General features: G+C 34.4%; 1 long non-coding RNA gene across 4 annotated transcripts; it reads left to right on the forward strand.

Annotated features, from left to right (window-relative positions):
* Positions 1-6,420: 6,420 nt before the first annotated feature.
* LOC135741028 (uncharacterized) lies at positions 6,421-8,660 on the forward strand. Of its 4 annotated transcripts, XR_010529318.2 has the most exons (6): positions 6,425-6,588; positions 6,863-6,933; positions 7,045-7,145; positions 7,307-7,324; positions 7,423-7,478; positions 7,562-8,657. It is a non-coding gene; the product is annotated as an uncharacterized lncRNA (long non-coding RNA). The 4 variants fall into 4 exon arrangements; XR_010529317.2 differs by having other exon boundaries at positions 6,421-6,588; positions 7,045-7,324; positions 7,562-8,660; XR_010529319.2 differs by lacking the exon at positions 7,307-7,324 and having other exon boundaries at positions 6,426-6,588; positions 7,562-8,656.
* Positions 8,661-10,684: the final 2,024 nt, after the last annotated feature.

A 10,684-nucleotide genomic window follows, 5' to 3' on the forward strand; every position in this document is an offset into this window, starting at 1 on the left:
ATGGGGGAGTGGTTGGGTGGGCAGGACATCCTGTGTTCAACACAGCTGACATAACATGCAAAATAACATTTACAAATATTAAACATCCTTCTTTTGAATTAATAATCAATTTGAGACATTTACGTATCTCTGAATATCTGAAAGTCTTGATGTTTCTGTTCTTCATTTATTCTCATTGCTGCAATGAGAAAACAATCGAGATGTTAAAAACATGTTATTATCTTAGTATTTACAGTATTTAAGCATTTCCTTAGTAATTTGCCTGTTTTACCGATGGGTTTGATTATTATAACGTCTCTCTTTCCTATATCTCTGGTTTCCTATTTCTGGCAATTTTCTTCTTGTGATGTGACAACACAACACACCTCAGCTAAATATAGATGGGTGCATTTAGTCTACCGTAAACAGCTCTTGAGGTTCTTCAGCTGGTTCTGCTTTAGATAATGATCGCGGTGGCCTGAATTAAAAGGGCCATTCACAAAAGTGGGATGTGGAGAGACATACAAATCCACAGTAAATGGGTATAATGAATGAAATAAACAAACAACTGTAATAAAATAGAGAACTGAAACATTTAAATGTATGTACAAGGAGTAAATGCCCACTGATAAAGGAACTGGTCCATCATTTTACTCATTTAATGCCTTTCACTTCATCATGTGTAGGCTGGATATTTCAGTTCTCAGTTCTTTGTTAAAGGTGCAGTGTGTCATTTTTAGAAGGATCTCTTGACAGAAATGCAAAATAATATATAAAACTAAATTATCAGGGGTGTATAAAGACCTTTCATAATGAACCGTTATGTGTTTATTGCCTTAGTACGAGACGTTTTATCTACATACACAGAGGGTCCCCTTACATGGAAGCCGCCATTTTGTGCAGCCATGCATACAGAAGCCCTCAACAGACAAACTTTTTTACTAAGTTGTTTCCATCGATGACATGTTTGTCCGGTGGTGGCTACCGTAGCTTCTCTATGTGTTTCAAAAGCAAGAGGTGAGCAGTGGACTGAGCCATTGGTTGCAATTCGCAACCTTACCACTAGATGCCACTAAAATTTACACACTGCACCTTTAAAATGAGTCTACACAAATAATAAATTGTTTCGAGTCTATTTGTATCTTTATGTCTAGTCATCAAACCTTGCGGTTGGGGTTAGGGTATACTATTTGGTATAATATAATTTCCATAAGATCGAACAATTTGAAAAACACACAATATTTAGACACCAAGTTTGACATTTATTAAGTGATGAAATCTGGTTATTGAATTAGAAAGGCCAGGATATTTTGCAAAAAAATTACATACCTTAAAGGTGACACAGTGACATGTAGACAAATATTGTTTTGTTTGGGTCTGTAATGCCTTAGAAGCTTCCTAAAAACCTCTCTCAGATAGCTCTATTAGGATGGGGGATTTTAAACAAGTGGTTTTGCACCTATTTGGCTCCCCCTACTGGCTTAACTTGCAATCTCATTACTGATTGGCTGACTTTGCTGCCACTCAAAAAATGTAGCCAATTATTTTAAAGTGGAGGGGCAGTGAGATGCCTGTGATGTCATAAGCATCAATTTTTCAGATTGGGCCGTTTTCTGGCAGACATTTCTAAAAGAGGAATTTCTATGAGACTGAGATGTTTAGCATGTCTAGCACTTAATGTTCGTGAATGCGGGTACTAAAGGGCTAGTCCATAAATGTGAAAGACAAAATCATTAAATAAATATGTCTCTTAAACTATTTTAAACCTTAAAAAATATTATATAATTTGGCACAAACAAATTTTGTGATGACTTTCGGGCAGTTTCCCAGATAGTGTTTAGATTAATCCAGGGCTAGGCATTATATTTTAAGACATTTAAGTAGTTTTTACAAACAAACCTTTGAAAAAACGTGCAATTTGTGACAAAACAATGATATATGTGAAGATATGTCAGTGCAAAAATGTTTTTAAATTAAAACAGCTCATACATGCATTTTAATCTGGGACTAAGCCCTGTCCAAAAAACCCGCTCCTTAAACTTTCCCTTAAATCAGGACTAGACTTAGATATATTTTTTCAATCATTTATACCAATCTTTCTTTCCCAAATTGACAATACCAAGAAAAAAAACACTTTGTGTGACGACGACTTCTATAATCAACTCCGTGTACACATGTGGTCAAGATCGCCTTGTCACGTAAAATTTTATGCAGTACAGACTTTTCAAAATTATTATTTTGCCCAAAATAGATGAGACAATAATTTGTCTTTTGATACTTTAGCTGGTGTGCTTGTATGTTGAGCTAACCCTGACACTAAACTAAAAAATATTAGTTAAATTTAAAAAAAAATTGTGTAAACTAATATTTTTAGGTTTAATTAACTGAATTTTTTAGGTTGAACCAACTTTTTTTTACAATGTACCAATGTTTTGTATGGTAGAAACTGAATGTCTAAATAAAAAAAATAAAAAACATTTTGCTACTGCGATATTCAGCAATACAAATTTTTTGTTACTTACTTAACATAGCCTCTTTTGTGGTTTTTTCGAACATCCGGTGGTTTATAATCAAGAATTGAATCCTTTTTTTAAAGGAGGGATGCATGATTTTTTGAAAAAAAAAAACTCGGGCCAAGTACCAAAACACACTTGTAGCCAATCAGCAGTAAGGGGCGTGTCTACTAAGGGGCGTGTTTCGTATGTGTGGGGCGGGTCTATCAAAAGAAGGTCCAGATTCTATTGGAGTAGGGGCGTGTTTGTTTGTGATTTCAAATGTCTTGGCTTTCAGAGATCATGCACCCCGCCTTTAACTCTACTTTACTGTGGAAATCTCATAATGATGATTTTATATGGAGCAGTACAAAATCTCAGTTTTTTAATTAGTTTTGTTCGTTTGAAATGTAATAATGGAATCCAGATGATTGGATTCAGTCGGAAATGAAACAGTATTTCTCAAATGAGATTGTTAAATGCCTAAATATGAACAGATGTAAACACAATGATCAACATATAAATTGTTATAATATCCAGAACTGCCCTTTGTCAAAGGAAATTGAAGACATATATACTGGCACATTGTCGACAGTGACCCTATTCTTAATTAATGTGTTTAATAAACCTCATTGAGTGGTCTATAAAAGACCCCCTGACCTGCGTAAGGGATTGTATGCTCCTCAAGTTACATATTTTTGAGCAAGGTTCATTTAATGTGGAGGCTGTCTATATAATGTAATGTATTTTTACCCATATAAAACACAAACATTGAATCATCCCGGAAAACTTTATTTATGTGATGCATTGTCCATGTGGGTTATGTATGACGAGTAGACAACAAAACATTCACATTGCTGAATTTAATTGCATGATTCCAGGAGTCCAGTAGCACAGCATTTTTGGGAATTTAGACATTTGGTTTCTACACAACAATCCATTGGTATAGATAGAGGCAGTTAAACTACCCCATAGAGGGGGCGATATCAAGAAATTACTGTTAAACGTGACACATTTACACTTTGGACACAGTCACCTAATGGTCTTAATAAAGATTTTGATACATGCCCTACTGAAAAACCAACATAAGCTGGTTTCAGCTGGTCTCCCAGCTTGGTCTAGCTGTGTTTTGATCACTTTTTAAGCTGGACTAGATGGACTTATAGGCTGGAAGACCATCTTAAACAAGCTACTGCCACTTTAAACCAACTAAACCAGCTTATGCTGAGTTTTCAGTAGGGTGTCCTTTCCTTCAATGTGTGTTGTACATTTAGGATGTTTGTAATATTTTATTTAAATATGTTTGGCAGTCAGGTGCTTGTTGTTTTGGTTGATGTTTTGTGGTATTTAAGGGTTAATGATCTTTGTTATAATAATACTTTGTGAATGATCTGATGATGAGCAATTACTTTATTCTTCTGTGCAACAAAACATACAGGCTAAAATCCGTTTAAAATATATAATAAATTATTAAAAAAAACTTATCTGAAAAGACATCAGCAGGTGGCGCACTTCACTGCGTGCCAACTTAGTCACTTTTAGTATGTTGAGGTGTATCTTAGTGTTTGTGACCATTTATTAACATAAATCCTTAAGGTGTTCATGATTTAGGAGAAGCTTCTCCTTATCTACATGACAATAGATCTTTTTTTTTAGAAAAAATCTTATTGAGTTTGATGTTTTTTTTTCGTCTCATAGCTTCCCAGATAGCAATTACATTTGGCCCGGATCCGTTTTAAGCCCCTTGCCTCCGTTTCTATCTCAGAGACGTTTTCTGATTGTGAACCAGATCCGTGCCAGATAGAGGTTTCAGCTTAAACATCAGTTCAGTATTTATATCATTTTACAGATCTGGCCCAGATCACTTTTCCCAAAGATAACCGAAAGACATTAGCTGTGTCTGACACTGATTTGGTCCAGATCTGCAATTCGAATCTGAGCCGATACTGATGATCAGGCGGTGCTGAATCAGCGCTGGATCGGCGCTGGTACATATCCGCAACAACCCCTAATAACAGACCAGAAACGGCTTCGGCCCGTTGTGCGTTTGGACCCAGGAACGAGTCCGGCTGTATCGTTTTGCGGTTGCGGTCCTGTTCCGTTACAGTGTCCAGTGGCTATCTGGGTTTGAACACAAACACGTGAACTTTCCACTTTCATAAAAATAATCCTGATAATTTACTTACCCCCATTTCATCCAAGGTGTTTGGCTTCATTTGTTTATTTGAGAAGAAATTACCTTTTTTTGTAGGAAAACATTCCAGGATTTTTCTCAATTTAATAGACTTTAGTGGACCTCAACAGGGAGATTCAAACGGCTCTAAAATGTCTCAAACGAGGCATAAGGGTCTTATCTAGCAAAACGTTTGTTACTTTCTACAAGAAAAATAAAAAATATGTACTTTTAAACCTTACATATTTGCGTAAGCACGTCGAAAGGTCACGTGTCACATATGTAAAAATGCACATTTGAGGACCATTTCTAAACAATAAACTGACACATACAACAACGTCGGAACGGTCCTCTTTCTCCACACTTGTAAACACGGGGGCAGTAGTTTCGCATACGTCAAGTGTGACATTACGACGTGATGACGCAATACGTAAGGTCGCGCTGGTGCGTCACACGGCCAGTGCAAAAAGAGAAGTTGTGCATGAAAAGGGCATATTTTTTATTTTTTAGTGCCGAAAATAACAATAAACTTCCCTTTGAAAGTTGTGTTGAAACTGCAATTTTAAACTGCATTGAAACGGTAAACTTTAACTTCAATAAAGTCTATTAAATTGAGAAACGTTTCTTCTTGACTGAACAAATAAAGAGATCAATATTTTGGATGACATGGTGGTGAATTAAATTATTGGGATTTTTTTGTATGAAAGTGGAATATTCTTCTTTTTTATGTGACCTTCATATTTCTGCTTCCTCTTCACCTTCAGTCTTGATTTTTCTTTCTCTGAAACCACGATGCAGATTAATTATATATTATTGATTTTGAAAGGATCACTAATATACGGTACATTGGGTGATAAACTAAAACTACTAAATAAAAGTGTGCAAGCCCAGATTTGGTGATGTTACAAATTCTTGTATAAGCACAACAGCTCCCATAATAATAAAATAAAAGATTGAATAAAAAGGCTGTTTCTCAATCCGAAGGTTGCAGCCTATGAAGGTCACATTTTTATAGGCTGCATACATACGTCATCAAGATTTCAAAATATTAACAATTATAAAGTTTACTATTATTACTCATAAATTGTTGTAATATGTTCATGGCTTGTGAATGTATTGCTAAGTTAACAATAAACCAGGCTTGATGACGCATGCAGCCTGCATATAGTATGCGACCATAGATATGTATAATGTGTTACGGAGGAGTCTGTAACGTCATCACCTGGCGGCCATCTTACCACAGGCAGCTCGCTCACTTGTAGCATTGTGTTTTAATGGTGCATGTACTTTTAAATTACTATAACTTGCTCAATTTTCTACCGACTTTCAAATGGTTTGTTTTTTTACAAACGTTATTAATGTGGCTATAATTCAGGATGCTTTAACATGAATCATGAATTATTATTTTTGTTTTTTTAGTTTAAGTATGCAGTGTCATAGGTACGTCTTTGACGTTTATAACAAACCAAACCGTTTGAAAATCGGTAGAAAATTGAGCAAGTTATGGTCATTTAAAAGTACAAGCACCATTAAAACTCAATGCTACGAGTGAGCGAGCTGCCTGTGGTAAGATGGCCGCCAAATGCGGACGTTCCATTCAAATGGCCAGCAGCGCGGGCGAGACATCTAGTCTGTATTATACATATCTATGTATGCGACCTCCGGAGGCTGCAGCCTTCCGATTGAGAAACGACCAAAAAGCGTATGGGGGGGAGACACCCCTCGCTGCAGACTGTAGCGCGGTGACATCACGTACTGACGTCAGGTATGTTCTACGTATCGTATGTCTTTAATGCGCATGTACAAAATATTTCACTTTAATCAGTAGGTGGCGGTAATGCGCCTAAAAGTTTAATGCCAACCTTAATAATACAGCGAAGAAGTTGTTTTTCTCGTCTGCAATTCTGGATTAGCGTTTTCTCGAAAGGGATAACTTCGATTGCGGTAAATCGATTACATAAAATAAATATTTATGCTTTATGTTTGCTTTTAGTTGTTATTAAACATTATTTCGGTTCAAAAGTGTACATTCGAACTTTTTGCTTATAAAACTAATTTTGTTTCTCCCCAGTAGTTTTTTACATTCACACATCATGTTGAGGAATTTAGTTTCCCTATATTTATCAAAGAAATTTTACGTTCATGTGATGGGTAAAACCTGTTTATGTGAGATATACAAAAAGCAAACCTTTAATTCATTGCATATGTGATTTTCTAGATGCATGTTTAGGGATACTGGAAGGCGTAACTTACAGAAAACAGTCACCAAGTACAGTCCAGCTAAGCCAGGTTAGTTATTTTTTGCATAACTGTTTGTTTTAATTTATTATTTTTAGGACTTAAAAGAGAGACACATAATATGTAAGTGTTAATATTTTCTAACTAATACATGCCTTAAAGGAAACCGGACCAGAGAATGAATTGATGCCATCTGTTTGAACCACAGTGCTCAGGAGGAAGGCTTCCTTACTTGAGGACTGCTTCAGGATGTAGAAGGAACAGTAAGTAACAGCAAGCATACAGCTATATTTTTACCCTTTACCCATGCAGTGAAGTACAGTAGTATGTGTACTATTAAATATGACCTTAAATGTTAAAAGATTTTAAAATATTCTTCTTTGAATATTAAAAGATTGTTAATGCTTGTTTTTCGGTTGTGAAGGATCCTCTTGAACCACAGGTAATGCTGATTACCTTGATTAAGTATTCTGTATGCATGATGTATACAAATGGTAATGTTGTTTCTTATTGAATTGGTTCACTTTTATTTCTTGACAGGGCGTAATAGTTAAAATGTTCACACCATTGTAAATATACTTGATTACTTGACCAAGGTATAAACTGTCAATCTATCTGTTTCTCTTTTTATTGTCTAATGAAGTTGCATTTTAAACTGACTGTTGGCTATTTTTGACAGATGTCACCTGGAGATCCTGTGGCAGATCATGATGGGAGTAGTCAAGGTTGATGGCGATGTGGCTGTCTTGAGGCTTGCACTCAAATGCTAGATGTTTAGGGACATTGTCAGTGAGCCCAAATTTAAAGAACAGGCTCACTTTTTGTGGCTTGACAGTAAGTTCTTTAAATCCTTAATGTGGAGTACTCTAAAAATTATTTAAGAAAACTCTTTGTCTGTCTACATCTTTATTCTCTGGTAGACTGTATTGCCTTCAAAACCTTTCAACTTTCAGCTAGAAAAGTACCCTGAACTTAAAATTGTACTAAGCATATCTTTGTCTAGCATGTGTAAAGTAATCTCATTTAAAATGTTTTCCTTATATGACTCTGTTAACAGGATATGTTAATGCCGTTTGTTATAATAATTGAATATGGTTTGATCTGTATTTTGTCTAAATTAGTTCATGAGAACTAGATTGTGTTCTACAGACAACAGTTTTTGATGCCCTACTGTCTGACTCAATGCTTCCACTGTGGAGAAATCTTCAAAGACTGTCCACCTGGCAATGTTGGGGAAAAAATATTTACACAAGTTACATAATAATATACGAGCATATATTTGACATGACTTTAATTCTCCTATTCATTAAAATTTGTAAGTATACAAGTACTGTATAGGTTTTGTCTTTATTTCACTTGATAGTACTTGATGCTAGTATTGCATCCCTAAGTTGATGTTTCGAATTAAAGTGCAGTTCACCCCACAGATCTTTCATATTATGATGCTAAACAGGCTCTTTAATAAGACTTAGGTCAGATGATGATGGGGGTCACACATTGTTTGATTTCTTTCTTGTTTTAATAATTAAAATAGTCAGTGATGCTTTTTGCAGTATGGGATGGTATATTATCCTCCATGAAAGTAAATTTATTTCAGAAGACATAATTCCTTCTATCTCATAGTAAAAAAACCTATGTTTTAGGAACTCTACATATCTTCTAGATGTCCATTTGACCCTCCCCCCCAATGTCTTGTTTGAACATAGTGGCTATTCACCAATAATCCAGAATGACATTCATCTATACTATTTACTGTATTTTTGCATGTCAATAAATAAAATTGTTTAAAAATAGTCTTTGTGTATTCTTAGCTCACATCAAATGAATTATTTTTGCAAGTTTTGGTTTGGGGAGGGGTAGAAATACAGCTTTATTTCTTGGGATTCCAGAGACACCACCAGGTTTAAATACATGTTTGCTTCTTAACTGTTTTTTAATGATGCCTTTTTCTAATATTTTCCTAAAAATATATTTTAAAAAGCCTTATAGTCAAATCTTTCTGTACTTTGAATCACTCATGAATCTTATAATAGTTCAATGATTTCTGTTTAGGTCCACCAAATAAATTGTTATACGAAATAATTTACTTTTTTACGATAATGCACACTTTTTTTATACCCATATTGTATGAGGACCACAACTTGCTCTATAATATGGAACAGCATATTTCAAAGTATTAAAATATCTTGACTTTTTTATTTCATTTAAATATAACAGCATCCACACTGTCATAACTGTTGAGGGTGAAATACAATTTGAAAACTTACTGGCTGTATTGGAAAAATAAACAAAAATGGCAAGTGCATAATAATTTAGGAACGCGGTGTATTATATCCTGTATATCGTTTCGTGTGTCGTATTTATAAAACGAAGCAACATGTGTTATCATGGAGATTTTGATGTGTAAATAAAGGATGCGGAGACTGAAAACATACTGTACGTAGTTGATTAAACTTTAAAGTACTTTACCATAAATGTCTAACTTTTTTGAAGGCAACAAATATGCCCAAAAATATAAAACCCATAAAAGAACCATATGACAGAGGGAAGATTAAAATATATATAAGGTGTCATTAATGTTCACTGTTCCGGTATACAAAATAGAGTTTGCTCTGTTCACACGCGTTTAAAAAAAGTAACTTCAAAATACAACCGATAATGCTGAGTTTGCTCTGTAATTCCCTATAATTGTTTTTATGCGTCTCAAAGGCGTGTCACACGACGTTAAAAGACATGAATATTAAAGACATACCATGCGTCACTCTGCGCATGCGCACCGAAGACATACATGACGTCAGTACGTGACGTCACCGCGCTACAGTCTGCAGCGAGGACTACTTGATGGGGGGGGGATATAAGGAGGTGAAGAGAAACAGGCATTAGATTAAGCAACATTTCATTGTGCCGGTTATATTTTCAATGATAATTTAATATAAATATTCAAATGTTTCTCTTTATTTTTTTCTTCTGTTTTTTCCTTCTTGTGAAGTTGGTGTTTGACCTCCTATATTTCAACAATGATATTAAGAAAATAAATAATTGATCACAAAAAAAGAAACGACCAAAATCTCGACATTTTGTAATCGACAGTCGGCAGTCTTTGGAAGCCGATAGATGAGGTGGCCATTACATAAACTCATAAGTAATCAGTCTAAATCATATATATATAGCTGCTTTTTTGTATTACGGTTATTATCCGTAAGGACATAAAAATTGAGTGTTCAAAACTGTATCCTTAAGTTACCTTACCCTGATTCACAACTGTAATCTCATAATAATTTTTATGATTTAAAATGTGAGCCTTTAATGATTACTCCAAAAACAATTAAAGTAACCTGCAAAGTTATGTTTAAAAAAAGGTAGAGAGGCAAAAGTTATCGATTGCAAAAAAATAGTGTGGTATACTTTATAGTAAACTATAGTAAATTGTAGTATCCTGTAGTAAATGATAGTACTAATTACCACAACATGTTAACGTATACGAAAGTATTCTGTGGTATTAACTATGGTAAGTATTATTTACTGTATTAAACTGTAGTAAGATAATATACTAGATACTGTGGTATTGTTTATTCATTTACTCTAAGTATACTACAGTATTTTCTCGTGTAGGAAAGGTGCAATCTGTAACTTAATAGTAAATGCTACAGTAAACTATAGTATTTTACATGTGTGATACCTTAATATTTACTATAGTAATGTAAAAAAACCTATATGTTATCTAAAATTTAACTAAAGTTTAATATTGTAAATACTAAAGTTTTTTTATTTACAATATTTTTCATTTAGGTATAAAAAATAC

The sequence above is a fragment of the Paramisgurnus dabryanus genome, chromosome 24 (assembly GCF_030506205.2).
Source record: "Paramisgurnus dabryanus chromosome 24, PD_genome_1.1, whole genome shotgun sequence".
Taxonomy (NCBI): Eukaryota; Metazoa; Chordata; class Actinopteri; order Cypriniformes; family Cobitidae; genus Paramisgurnus; species Paramisgurnus dabryanus.